Genomic DNA, 13,061 nt, shown 5'->3' with positions numbered 1-13,061 from the left:
GTATGATGGAGTACTCCCTACTTACCTGGGCATCTACAGCTCCAACAATACTGAAGAAGCTTGACATCATCCAGAACAAAGTGGCCCACTTGATGACACCACATCTACAAACATTCGGCCCTGTCCTCCACCTAGGCTCAGCAGCTGCCGTGTGTACTGTTGACAACATTCTTGTAAATCTTTTCCAGTTTAATGACATCCTTCCTGTAGTAGAGCGACCAAAATTGTCTAAATATGGCCTTAAAATGTATTGCTATAAAGTGACATCCCAATCCCTGTACTCCATGTTCTGATCAATGAAAGCAAGTGTTCCAAATGCTTTCTTCCCACCCTATGTACCTATCTGTCTATGACAATGATATGACCTAGAAATGTGACTTGGACTTTTGTGTAGTCACTCTTAGCTAGGTTTATCATTAAGCCTGCCTCTTGAAATTGATCAAACATTTCCACGAGATGCTCCAAATATTCCTTCCACGTGATTAAAAATCATCAGATCATCTAGGTACACCACACAATTGGGTAATTCTGAAATGACATTATTGGTTAATCTTTCAAATGTGGCTGGTGCATTTCTTCATACCAGATGGCATTACTTTGAACAAATAAAGTCCATTTGGTATCACAAAAGCCAAAATTTTCTTCGTTCTGTCAAATAAAGTTAATATCCTTTGAGTAAATCAAGCTTAGATATTACATGGGATGCAGGGAACATCAGCCAATTGGATACAAATTTGACTTGACAGTAGGAGACAGAGGGTGGTTGTAGAGGATTGTTTTTGGACTGGAAACCTGTAACCAGCAGTGTTCCGCAGGGATCGGTACTGGGTCCACTATTGTTTGTCATTTATATGAACAATTTGGATGAGAATATAGGAAGCATGGTTAATACGTTCGCTGATGACACCAAAATTGGTGGTATAGTGGACAGTGAAGGTGGTTATCTAAGAGTACATCAGGATCTTGATCAGCTGGGTCAATGAGTCAAGGAGTGGCAAATGGAGTTTAATGCCAATAAATGTTAGGTGTTGCATTTTGGTAAAAAACAGTTAATGATAGTGTTATGGTACTGTAAATTTAAGAGGTGTGTTCTGTCCTGGTAGAGGGGTGGGGTCACAGTGGTGTCAAAATGTCTCGTTCAGACAGGCGGCTGATAAACAATTTTGAGTTTGCCCTGGATGTAATGTTGTGCTGAACGTAGGGCTACTTGTTTTAAAACCACATTGGCATTAAGAGTAGACGGCAACACCTTGGAGAATGCCTATCAGCATACACTCATTGCTCATCCAACAATGTCTCCGCTGGCTCAACCAGTTTTTTTTATTCATTCAAGTGATGTGGGTGTCACTGGCCTGGCCCAACCCTAATTGTCCAGGGGTCAGTTAAGCATAAATGACATGACTGTGGGTCAGGAGTCACATGAAGGCCAGACCACATGAGGACTAGTTTCCTTTCATAAAGTGAACGCTGTGTATTTTTCCTGACAATTGACAGGTTATCTGTAGAATCTTAATTTCAGAGTTTTTTTATTTCAAATTTCACCATCTATCAGCGACTCAGTGATTAGCACTGCTGCCGCAGAGCACCAGGGACCCAGATTCAATTCCAACCTTGCGCGACTGTCTGTGTGGAGTTTGTACATTCTCCCCGTGTGTGCGTGGGTTTCCTCCCACAGTCCAAAGATGTGCAGGTCAGGTGAATTGGTCATGCTAAATTGCCTATATTGTTAGGTGCATTAGTTAGAGGGAAATTGGTCTGGGTGGGTTACTCTTTGGAAGGTTCGGTGTAGACTTATTGGGCCAACTTATTAGTGCCTCCCCAGTTCACCAGATGAATGATAGTTGAATATCCAAAGTCCTTCTGGCCACTGGTTCACAGCCTCCTGGCTGGTGCTACAAAGGCACCCGTAAGTGAGATAGGAAAATGGAGGATCCTACCAACACTGGGAGACAATAACCATCAAGCTCTGATGTCTGAAAGCTGACTCTATGAAAGAGTATTGGAAAAGTTCAGCTGGCTGAGAAAAAGGTCTCAAGAAAACAGAGGTCAGTGAATCCAAAACCTCTCAGCCCACTATATTCCTCTGCAGCAAATGCAGTAGAAACTGCCATGCCAGAGTGGGGCCCCTGGTAATGCTTACCAGAGTTGGGCATCGTAGCACATACAATTATCTTATAAAATGGAAGGCTGCTGATGTTAATGCTAGCCCATTGCCAATAGATATGTTGCATATCCATCATGTCACCTAGACGGACGAGTGCCAAAGATGACAAGGTCCAATTTGTATATTGTATGTTCCTTTCTAGCTACACAAAAATATTGAATCCAGCTTTCAAATTTATTTTTTTCTCCTTGCAAGTTCTAAAAACTTATTTCCTTTCTTCATACTGCCAGTTAAGATTTCTGTCTTGAAAGAGCTTTGACAACAATTCCAGAGAAAAGTGTCTTAACTGTTATATTAAAGGAGCACAGCTATGTTAGTTCTTTAGGAACTGGCACCCACTGCTCATTGGAAAAATTGTGACCATGTACAAGAATGAGATGATGTGAAGCGAGAGGCAGCAGGAATTGCAACTTTGCAACTGCTATTGAAGCATTTCTACATTGGGTCAAGTATTCATTTGTGTTAGCCTGGCTGAATACATCTATTCCAAATCACTGTGTGGTTTCAGAACGAGAAGAAATACAACTGATATGATGTATTCAGTCTGGCAAATGCAAGAGAAAAGCCATAAGAGGCCATTGTATATTGTCTTCATCAATTGCATTAAGGCAATCAACCCATTCAACTCTGCAAGCTTTGACAGCATCTTCCAAACCCATTTCCTGTACCACCTAGAAGATGTATTGGACTGTTACCAGCCGTCAGTTATATTCCAAAACACACAACATCCTAAATCACTGTTCTTCTGGGCTAAAATTCCGGAATTACCCTCCTCCTGCATTATGGGCATGGCTACACAATTGGATCCGATTTCTATACACCACCATCAGTGTACAGTCATAGTGATAGAGATGTACAGCACAGAGACAGACCCTTCTATGCAACTCATCCATGCAGACCAAATATCCTAAATTAACCTAGGATAATCTTCCAAGTCACACAACATTCTTGCTACAGCAGGGAGACCAGAATTGCACACAGTATTCCAATAGTGGCCTAACCAATGTCCTGCACAGCCAGAACACGAACTCATAACTCCTATATTCAATGCCCTGACTAATAAAGGCAAGCATACCAAACGCCTTCTTCATTATCCTATCTCCCCGTGATTCCACTTTCAAGGAATTGTGAACCTGCACTCCAAGGTCTGTTTATTCAGCAACACTGCCTAGGACCTTACCATTAAATGTATAAGTCCTGCCCTGATTTGCCTTTCCAAAAAGCAGCACCTCACGTTTGTCTAAATTAAACACCATCTGCCACTCCTCGGACCATTTGCACACCTGATCACTATTCCATGGTAACCTCCTTTGCTGTCCACCACACCTCCAATTTTGATGTCATCTGCAAATTTACAAACCATACCTCCTACGTTACATCCAAATCATTTATATTAATGATGAAAAGCGGTGGATCCAGCAGTGATCCTTGTGGTGCACTGCTGTTCAGGCTAGATGTGCTTTAAAATTTAGTTCTGGAAGAAAATTTGCATTTACCTGAAAAATGAACAAAACCTGTACACCAATGTAATAGAGTTGTGGAGATGTACATCACAGAAACAGACCCTTCGGTCCAACCCATCCATGCTGACCAGATATCCCAACCCAATCTAGTCCCATCTGCCAGCACTTGGCCCATATCCTTCTAAACACTTCCTACTTATATATCCATCCGAATGCCTTTTAAAGTTGCCCCTTAGGTCTCTTTGATATCTTTCTCCTCTCACCCCAAACCTATGCCCTCTAGTTCTGGACTCCCCGACCTCAGGGAAAAGACTTTCTGTATTTATTCTATTTATGCCCCTCATCATTTTGTAAACCTCTATAAGGTCACCCCTCAACCTCTGACGTTCCAGGGAAAACAGCCCCAGCCTGTTCAGTGACTCCCTATAGCTCAAAACCTCCAACCCTGGCCACATCCTTGTAAATCTTTTCTGAACATTTTCTGGTTTCACAACATCTTTCCAATAGGAAGGAGACCAGAATTCCACACAATATTCCAACAGTGGCCTAACCAATGTCCTGTACAGCCGCAACATGACCTCCTGACTCCTGTCCTCAATACTCTGACCAATAAAGGAAAGCATACCAAATGCCTTCTTCACTATCCTATCTACCTGCGACTCCACTTTCAAGGAGCTATGAACTTGCACTCCAAGGACTTCCTAGGACCTTACCATTAAGTGTATAAGTCCTGCTAAGATTTGCTTTCCCAAAATGCAGCAACTCTATCTGCCACTTCTCAGCCCATTGGCTCATCTGATCAAGATCCTGTTGTAATGTGAGGTAACCTTCTTCACTATCCACTACACCTCTAATTTTGGTGTCATCTGTAAGCACCAGAGACCCAGGTTCAATTCCCGCCTCAGGCGACTGACTGTGTGGAGTTTGCACAATCTCCCCGAGTCTGCATGGGTTTCCTCCAGGTGCTCCGGTTTCCTCCCACAGTCCAAAAATGTGCAGGTTAGGTGTATTGGCCATGCCAAAATGCCGTAGTGTTAGGTGAAGGGATAAATGTAGGGGAATGGGTCTGGGTGGGTTGCGTTTCGGCGGGTCGGTGTGGACTTGTTGGGTCAAAGGGCCTGTTTCCACGCTGTAAGTAATCTAATCTAATCTTACTAACTATACCTCTTATGCTCATATCCAAATCATTTATAAAAATGACTAAAAGTAGTGGACCCAGCACCAATCCTTGTGGCACTCCACTGGCCACAGGCCTACAGTCTTAAAAACAACCCACGACCCTCTGTCTTCTACTTTTGAGCCAGTTCTGTATCCAAATGGCTAGTTCTCCCTGTGTTCCATGAGATCTAACCTTGCTAACCAGTTTTCCATGGGGAACCTTGTCGAACGTCTTACTGAAGTCCATGTAGATCATATCTACCGCTCTGCCCTCATCAATCCTCTGTTACTTCTTCAAAAAACTCAATCCAGTTTGTGAGACATGATTTCCGACGCACAAAGCTGACTATCCCTAATCAGTCCTTGCCTTTCCAAATACATGTACATCCTGTCCCTCAGGATTCCCTCCAACAACTTGCCCACCACAGATGTCAGGCTCACTGATCTATAGTTCCTTGGTTTGTCCTTACCACCCTTCTTGAACAGTGGCACCACATTAGCCAACCTCCAGTCTTCCGTCACCTCACCTGTGACTATCGATGATACAAATATCTCAGCAAGAGGCCCTGGAATCACTTCCCTAGCTTCCCAAAGAGTACTAGGGCACATCTGATCAGGTCCTGGGGATTTATCCACTTTTATACATTTCAAGACATCCAGCACTTCCTCCTCTGTAAATACATTTTTCAAGATTTCACCATCTATTTCCCTACATTCTATATCTTCCATGTCCTTTTCCACTGTAAATACTGATGCAAAATACTTGTTCAGTATCTCCCCATTTTCTGCGGCTCCACACAAAGGCCGTCTTGCTGATCTTTGAGGGGCCCTATTTAGGGGCAGCATGGTGGCTCAGTGGTTAGTACTGCTGCCTCACAGCACCAAGGTCCCAGGTTCAATTCCAGCCTTGGGCGACTGTGTGGAGTTTGCATATTCTCCCCGTATCTGCGTGGGTCCCCTCAGGGTGCTCCGGTTTCCTCCCACATTCTAAAGATGTGCAGGTCAGGTGAACTGGCCATGGTAAACTGTCCATAGTTGTTAGATGCATTAGTCAGAGGGGGGAGTGGGTTACTCTTTGGAGGGTCGGTGTGGACTTGATGGGCCAAAGGGCCTGTTTCCACACTGTAGGGAATCTATTCTCTTCCTAGTTACCCTTTTGTCCTTAATGTATTTGTAAAAATCTTTTGGATTCTCCTTAATTCTATTTGCCAAAGCTATCTCATGTCCCCTTTTTGCCCTCCTGATTTCCCTCTTAAGTATACTCCTACTCCCTTTATATTCTCCCAAGGATTCACTTGATCTATCCTGTCTGTACCTGACATATGCTTCCTTCTTTCTCTTAACCAAAACCTCAATTTCTGTAGTCATCCAGCATTCCCTATACCTACCAGCGCTTCCTTTCACCCTAACAGGAATATATTTTCTCTGGGTTCTCATTATCTCATTTCTGAAGGTTTCCCATTTTCCAGCTGTCCCTTTACCCGCGAACATCTGCCTCCAATCAGCTTTTGAAAGTTCTTGCCTAGTACCGTCAAAATTGGCCTTTCTCCAATTTAGATCTTCAACTTTTACATCTGGTCTATCCTTTTCCATCACTATTTTAAATCTCATAGAATTATGGTCGCTGGCCCCAAAATGCTCCCCCACTGACACCTCAGTCACCTGCCCTGCCCTGCCCTATTTCCCAAGAGCAGGAAAGGTTTTGCACCTTCTCTAGTAGGCACATCTGCATACTGAATCAGAAAACTTTATTGTACACACTTAACAAATTCCTCTCCATCTGAACCCTTAACACCATGGCAGTCTCAGTTGGAAAGTTTGGAAAGTTAAAATCCCCGACCATAACCCTTTATTATTCATACAGATAGCTGAGATCTCCTGACAAATTTGTTTCTCAATTTCCCTCTGACTATTAGAGGGTCTACAATACAATCCCAATAAGGTGATCATCCCTTTCTTATTTCTCAGTTCCACCCAAATAACTTCCTTGGATGTATTTCCGGGAATATCCTCCCTCAGTACAGCTATAATGCTATCCCTTATCAAAAACACCACTCCCCCTCCTCTCTTGCCTCCCTTTCTTTCCTGGAACATTAAGCTGCCAGTCCTGTCCATCCCTGAGCCATGTTTCTGTAATTGCTATGATATCCCAGTCCCATGTTCTTAACCATGCCCTGAGTTCATCTGTCTTCCCTGTTAGGCTCCTTGCATTGAAATAAATGCAGTTTAATTTATTAGTTCTACCTTGTTCCTGCCTGCCCTGACTGTTTGACTCGCTTCTATTCGCAACTGTACCACCTTGCTAGTTTAAATCCTCCCGAGCAGCTCTAGCAAATCTCTCTGCCAGTATATTAGTCCCCTTATACGGATGGATTGTAATGTTGCGAGGTCTTTAAAAGGAATTCTGCAATTGTAGCCAACTAAACACACTTGAATCAGAAATTCTACGAAATGAACTACACACTAACTTTCTGGATTTAGACAAAAATAATGTGAATTAATGTCCATATCTTTGAATTTTTTAAAAGTATATTAATTGTAAACATCTCTTTTTCTCCCCTTCCTCATAACCTTGAGTCCGTGCATATTGCAACAATTACCTCCATCCAAAGCCTGAATGTTCCAGAACATTAGAACTAGGAGCAAGAGTAGGCCATCTGGCCCTTCGAGTCTGCTCCACCATGCAATAAGATCATGGCTGATCTTTTGTAGCCTCAGCTCCACAGACCTGTGTGCTCACCATATCCCTTCATTCCTTTATTGTTAAAAAAAATTATCTTAGTTTTAAAAATGTTTACTGAAGTAGCATCAACTACTTCACTGGCAGGGAATTCCACAGATTTACAACCCTCTGGGTGAAGAAGTTCCTTCTCAATTCAGTCCTAAATCTGATCCTTCTAATCTTGAGACAATGCCCATTTGTCCTAGTTTCACCTGCCGGTGGAAATATCCTCTCTACTTCTATCTTATGTATTCCCTTCATAATTTTATATGTTCCGATAAGATCCCCCCTCATTCTTCTGAATTCCAATTAATATAATCCCAGTCTACTCAGTCTTTCCTCAACTCCCTCAACTCCAGAACCAACCCTCCTCTGCACCACCTCCAATGCCAGTATATCCTTTCTCACATAATAAGACCAAAACTCCACGCAGTACTTCAAGTGTGGCCTCACTAGTATCCTGTACAGCTGCAACATAACCGCCCTGCTTTTAAACTCAATCCCTTTCGCAATGAAGGACAAAATTCCATTTGGCTTCCTAATTACTTGTTGTACCTGCAGACCAACCCCCTGTAATTCATACACAATGACACCCTAGTCCCTCTGCATAGCAGCATGCTGCAACTTTTTACCATTCAAGTAATAATCCTTTTTACTGTTACTCCTACCAAAATGGATGACGTCACATTTATTAACATTGTATTCCATCTGCGAGATCTTTGCCCACCACTTAAAGTATCTATATTCCTCTACGAAGTTTCATAGTCCTTTGCACACTTTGCTCTGCCACTCATCTTAATGTCATCTGCAAACGTTAACACATTGCACGTGGTCCCCAACTCCAAATCATCTAGGTAAATTGTGAATAATTGCAGTCCCAAAACTGATCCCTGAGGCACACCACTAGTTACTGATTGCCAGTCAGAATAGCACTCATTTATCCCCACTCTTTGCTTCCTATTAGTAAATCAATCCTCTATCCAGGCTAATACTTTATCTGTAACGCCATGCATCTTTATCTGATGCAGCAGCCTCTTGTGAAGCAACTTGTCGAAGGCCTTTTGGAAATCTAGGTACACCACATCCGCTGGGTCCCCGTTGTCCACCTTGTTATTAATGTTTTCACAGAATTCCAAAAGATTTGTTAAGCATGGTCTGCCCGTCATGACCCCATGCTTCGTCTGCCCAATGGGACAATTGAAAGGAAAAATAACTCTTCTTACAGAGAGAAGGGAAGAAACATAATTCAAATTATCGCTCCTCCATCCATAACAAAATGCTTAAGGGGTTTGACATGGTGGATGCAGAGAAAATGTTTTCCACATCTAGGGAGTCAAGAAAACAAAGTCAGAATCAGCTTTTTAGGACTGAGATAAGGACACATTTCTTCACTCAAAATGTTGTGAATCTTTGGAGTTCCTTATCTCTGCAAGCTTAGTGTACATCATGGTAATTAAAGGAAAACTGAAAGAATTGCGGATGCTGCAAATCAGAAACAAAACCAGAGGTTGCTGGAAAAGCTCAGCAGGTCTGGCAGCATCTGTGAAGAGAAATCAAAGTTAATGTTTCAGGTCCGGTAACCCTTCCTCAGAACTGATGATAGTTAGGAAAATGTTAGTTTATATGCAGAAGATAGGATGGGGGTGGGAGTTAAGAGTAAACGATAGGCATGGATAGAGCCCAAAGAGAGAGAAGAACAGTTGGACAGACAAAAGAGTGGATAATGATCTGGCTAGGAGGGTGAATAGCTATTAATGGAGACTGTTAGCAGCTAACATTGGTAGTTTGTAGAGGCAGAATATGTGATAACAAGGTAGACAAGCAGGAGGTTGGAAGGACACAGGAAGCCAGGCAACATCAGGAGATGAAGAATTCAACATTTTGGGTGTTACCCTACTTCTGGACTGGAGGTAAGTAGAAGGGGAGCTGCAGGCTCCCAGAAATGATGTAACGTGACCCGGCAGCAGCTGGAGCCCAGGAGTTCAACAACCACCTGGATCTGAAAGAAGGTCCAAGCTCCAAGAAGTCGGGAGCCTGGCTGGAAGCTGAGTTGGCAGCTTGCTCCAGTTTGGGCTTGGGCTCAGCAGCCGTAGGCGGTGGAATAGCGGCAGCGACGGGGAGCAAGAGCCAGTGAGGAGCACAAGCTGGAGGAGAGGCTGCACTTAGTGTTGTGCTGTACCATGCGCATGGAGCAGCCCAAAGTTTCAGCCTACCAGGTACCAGTCTGGGCTAGATAGGGCTGAGGGGAAACCCGGGGCCAAGACTGTTCGCCATTAGCCTGCATCCACAATCACTGCCATTCCTTAAACAAACCTGCTTAACATCTGATTTGGGGCGTTGAAATTTAAGAGCATGGTCACACATCAGTTAGAACAGATGACGTAGGATATAGTCTGGGGTCGCTTCTTGGAGATGTAGTAAATTTATATATTTGGTTTCTTAAATTTGGTCGTTACACACCCTCTATACTCAGTTTGGCTATTTTTGTTAAAAATACAACTTGTGTTTACCTGTCAAATAGCGACTTCTCGAACAAAATTCGAGTCATTCAAGTCCAGTTGTGCTAAGTTGTGCCATTTGCCTGAGCCCAAGTCTCCAGAGAAGCTTAAAACTAATGAAACCATGCTACGTATTATTAAGGACATGATGGACGATATGTGGGCTGAAATCATCATCAAGTTTGAATCTATAATTTCAGAAACAGTTAAAAAGGAGGTAACAACTGCTCTGAAGCTGTTGGAGGAAAAGGTTTCTTCACAATGCGGGACTATTTTGGACTTAATGTTCGGCCAACGAACATGATAACCATATAGCTAGCCTCCAAGCTAATGTTAGTGTATTATCTGCTATGGTTGAGTCTCTGACTAAGAAATGTGAAGACTTGGAGGCCCGCTCCAGGTGGAATAATATTCGACTTATGGGTTTACCCAACAGATTGGAAGGTCCTCACCACAGAATCTACGGCCCAAATTTTACAGGACCTGCTCAGTCTTGAGGCTAAGCCCATGTTGCATAGGGCCCATCGCACACTGTGCTAAACTGAAAGATGGTGAGTTACCTCGCCTGATGGTCGTCAGGGTGAACTAGTTTCAAGTGAGAAATCACATTCTATGCCATGCTGGAGATACCTCCACCCTTGTATATAATGGAAAGAGAGTATTCATTTTCCCGGATTTCACCCCATATCCTAACGTTAAATTTGGCCTTCATTATCCAGTGATACTACATATTAGCTTGCCGAGCAGCCTAACTCATAGGCTTGATGACCCAGGTCAGACTACGGACTTTGTGAATAAAAACCTTAAAAAGATTGCGGTTCCAGGGCCAGATTGATGGTTGGGCCTAACTAAGCCGATTAGCTATTAGCTTTATGCTACCACGGACAAAGGCTACATTTCCCATTGTGCAAATGAAGATGGACAGTATGTGTGTTTACGGACTTGAATCTGGTGTTCTTCTTATATTTGACTTTATTCGCTAAAAACATATTTTCTTACTCAAGACTTTATTTTGTTGAAAGTTTGCACTATTGGTACCAAAGAATTGTTTAACTATATATAGTCTATATTTTTATTATACTTATATTTTTACTCATTTCTGTATCACAGTTTTAGTATAGTTAATTTTTACATTCCCAAGGTCTATGTGTAGCTTGCTTGAGCTACAAAAGACAACAGGTTTTTTTTGGCTATGGGGGAAGAAAGCATGCACCCATCTAGAGGCTGCTTCTGCTGGGAGGGGTTGGTGGGCAGGTATTCCATTTGGGGAGACACTGCTATGGGGGGTGGAGTTTGTTTTGTTCTGATAGGGATGGGGCGGGGGGGGCGGCACATACCTCACTTTCACAAGGTTTACATTTGTTTATCTATTATTGCACATTTGGGACTTTATGTATGATCATTACATATGACACAGTTTAATGCTTCAACATCCTTGGTAGGTGGGGACATTAAATTTACCAGTCTGAATTGCAAAGGCCTGAACATACCAATTAAACGCAGTAAAGTTCTACATTATTTACACCATTTAATGCCCATATAATTTATTTACAAGATGTCTACTTGAAAAATTTAGACAGTCCTAAGTTGAAACGAGATTGAATTAGACAAGTGTATACTTCCTCCTTTTCTAGCAGATCTAGAGGAATTGCTATTCTTTAACATAAATCTATTCCTTTCATCCATGCTAAAAGTATTTCTGACTGTACTGGACAGATTTTTGATATTGATGTAATCTTGGCTAATGTTTATGCTCCCAACTGGGATGATGAGGCTTTTATCAAACTGTTCCTTTCAATGTTACCGGATTTATCTACACACCAGTTAATCTTGGAGGAGATTTTAACTGTTGGTTGAATCCTCACTTAGACTGTTCTTCCTCTATTCCGAGTACCCAATCCAAATCTGCTAAAATAATTTAGACTTTTATGGAGGAGTTTAATGCTGTTGATCCCTGGCGGTTTCTTAACCCCTCTAAAAAGGAATATTTTTTTTTTTCACATGTCCACCATACTTTTACATGTATTCTTTTCTTCTTGGCAAATGACAGACTGCTCACATCCATTTCTGGTTGTAAATATGATACAATTGTGTTTTCAGACCATGCATCTGTCTCTATGAATGCCCGGTTTCAGAAGTTTCTGAAGACACACCCACCTTGGCGTCTCAAGACACGCTTACTCTTAGAGGAAGATTTTGTTAATTTTGTCTCAGTGGATAGATTTTTCAAAAATTAACAAAACCCCAAACGTTACAGCTTCCTTGATGTGGGAAACTCTGGAGGCGTTCATCAGGGGTGAAATAATTTCTTATGCAGCACATAAGAATAAACATAGGAAAGAGAAATTGGCAGGGTTAACACAACGTCTGTGTTAATTAGACTCTCTTTATGCAATCTCTAAGTATCCAGAAGGATATAAAGAACGTATATCTCCACAGGCTGAATATGATGTTGTAATGTCACAATATACCACCAAGCTTTTACTTCACTCTAGGTTTAAATTTTATAAATAAAGAGACAGAACTAGTAAACTGTTGGCACATCAGTTGCACCAAATGTTCTCATTCCAATTAATCCCACAAATTAAGGCTAATTCAGGTGTCATGTCTGACCCATTAGAAATCAACAAGACTTTTAAGGAATTTTACATTTCACTTTATTCATCTGAACGTTCTTCTGCTGATTTTGAGACCTTTTTTTGATAAGATTAATGTTCCTACTGTTGATCAAAATGAGGCAAAAAAATTGGAACAACCAATCACAGCAATAGAACGTGAGGCTGCGGCTCGATCACTACAAAGTGGTAAAAGCCCTGGAACCAGTGGTTTTCTGGCCGAATTTTATAAGACATTTTGGAAAAAGCTAGTGATGTTTATGGTCAATGTGTTTGTTGAAGCATTTAATTCTGGCTCTCTTCCTCAAACTGTAACTCAGACATCAATTTCTTTGTTTTTAAAGAAAGGCAAAGATCCCTTACTATGTGGTGTATATTGTCCTCGAAGTCTGCTAAATGTTAACTTTAAATTATTGTTCAAAGCTATTACCCCGACATTCA

The sequence above is a fragment of the Chiloscyllium plagiosum genome, unplaced genomic scaffold (genome assembly GCF_037043375.1).
Source record: "Chiloscyllium plagiosum isolate Xiang-an unplaced genomic scaffold, Cpla_swu_hap1 HiC_scaffold_6, whole genome shotgun sequence".
NCBI classification, from domain to species: domain Eukaryota; kingdom Metazoa; phylum Chordata; class Chondrichthyes; order Orectolobiformes; family Hemiscylliidae; genus Chiloscyllium; species Chiloscyllium plagiosum.
This window is presented reverse-complemented; position numbering follows the sequence as displayed.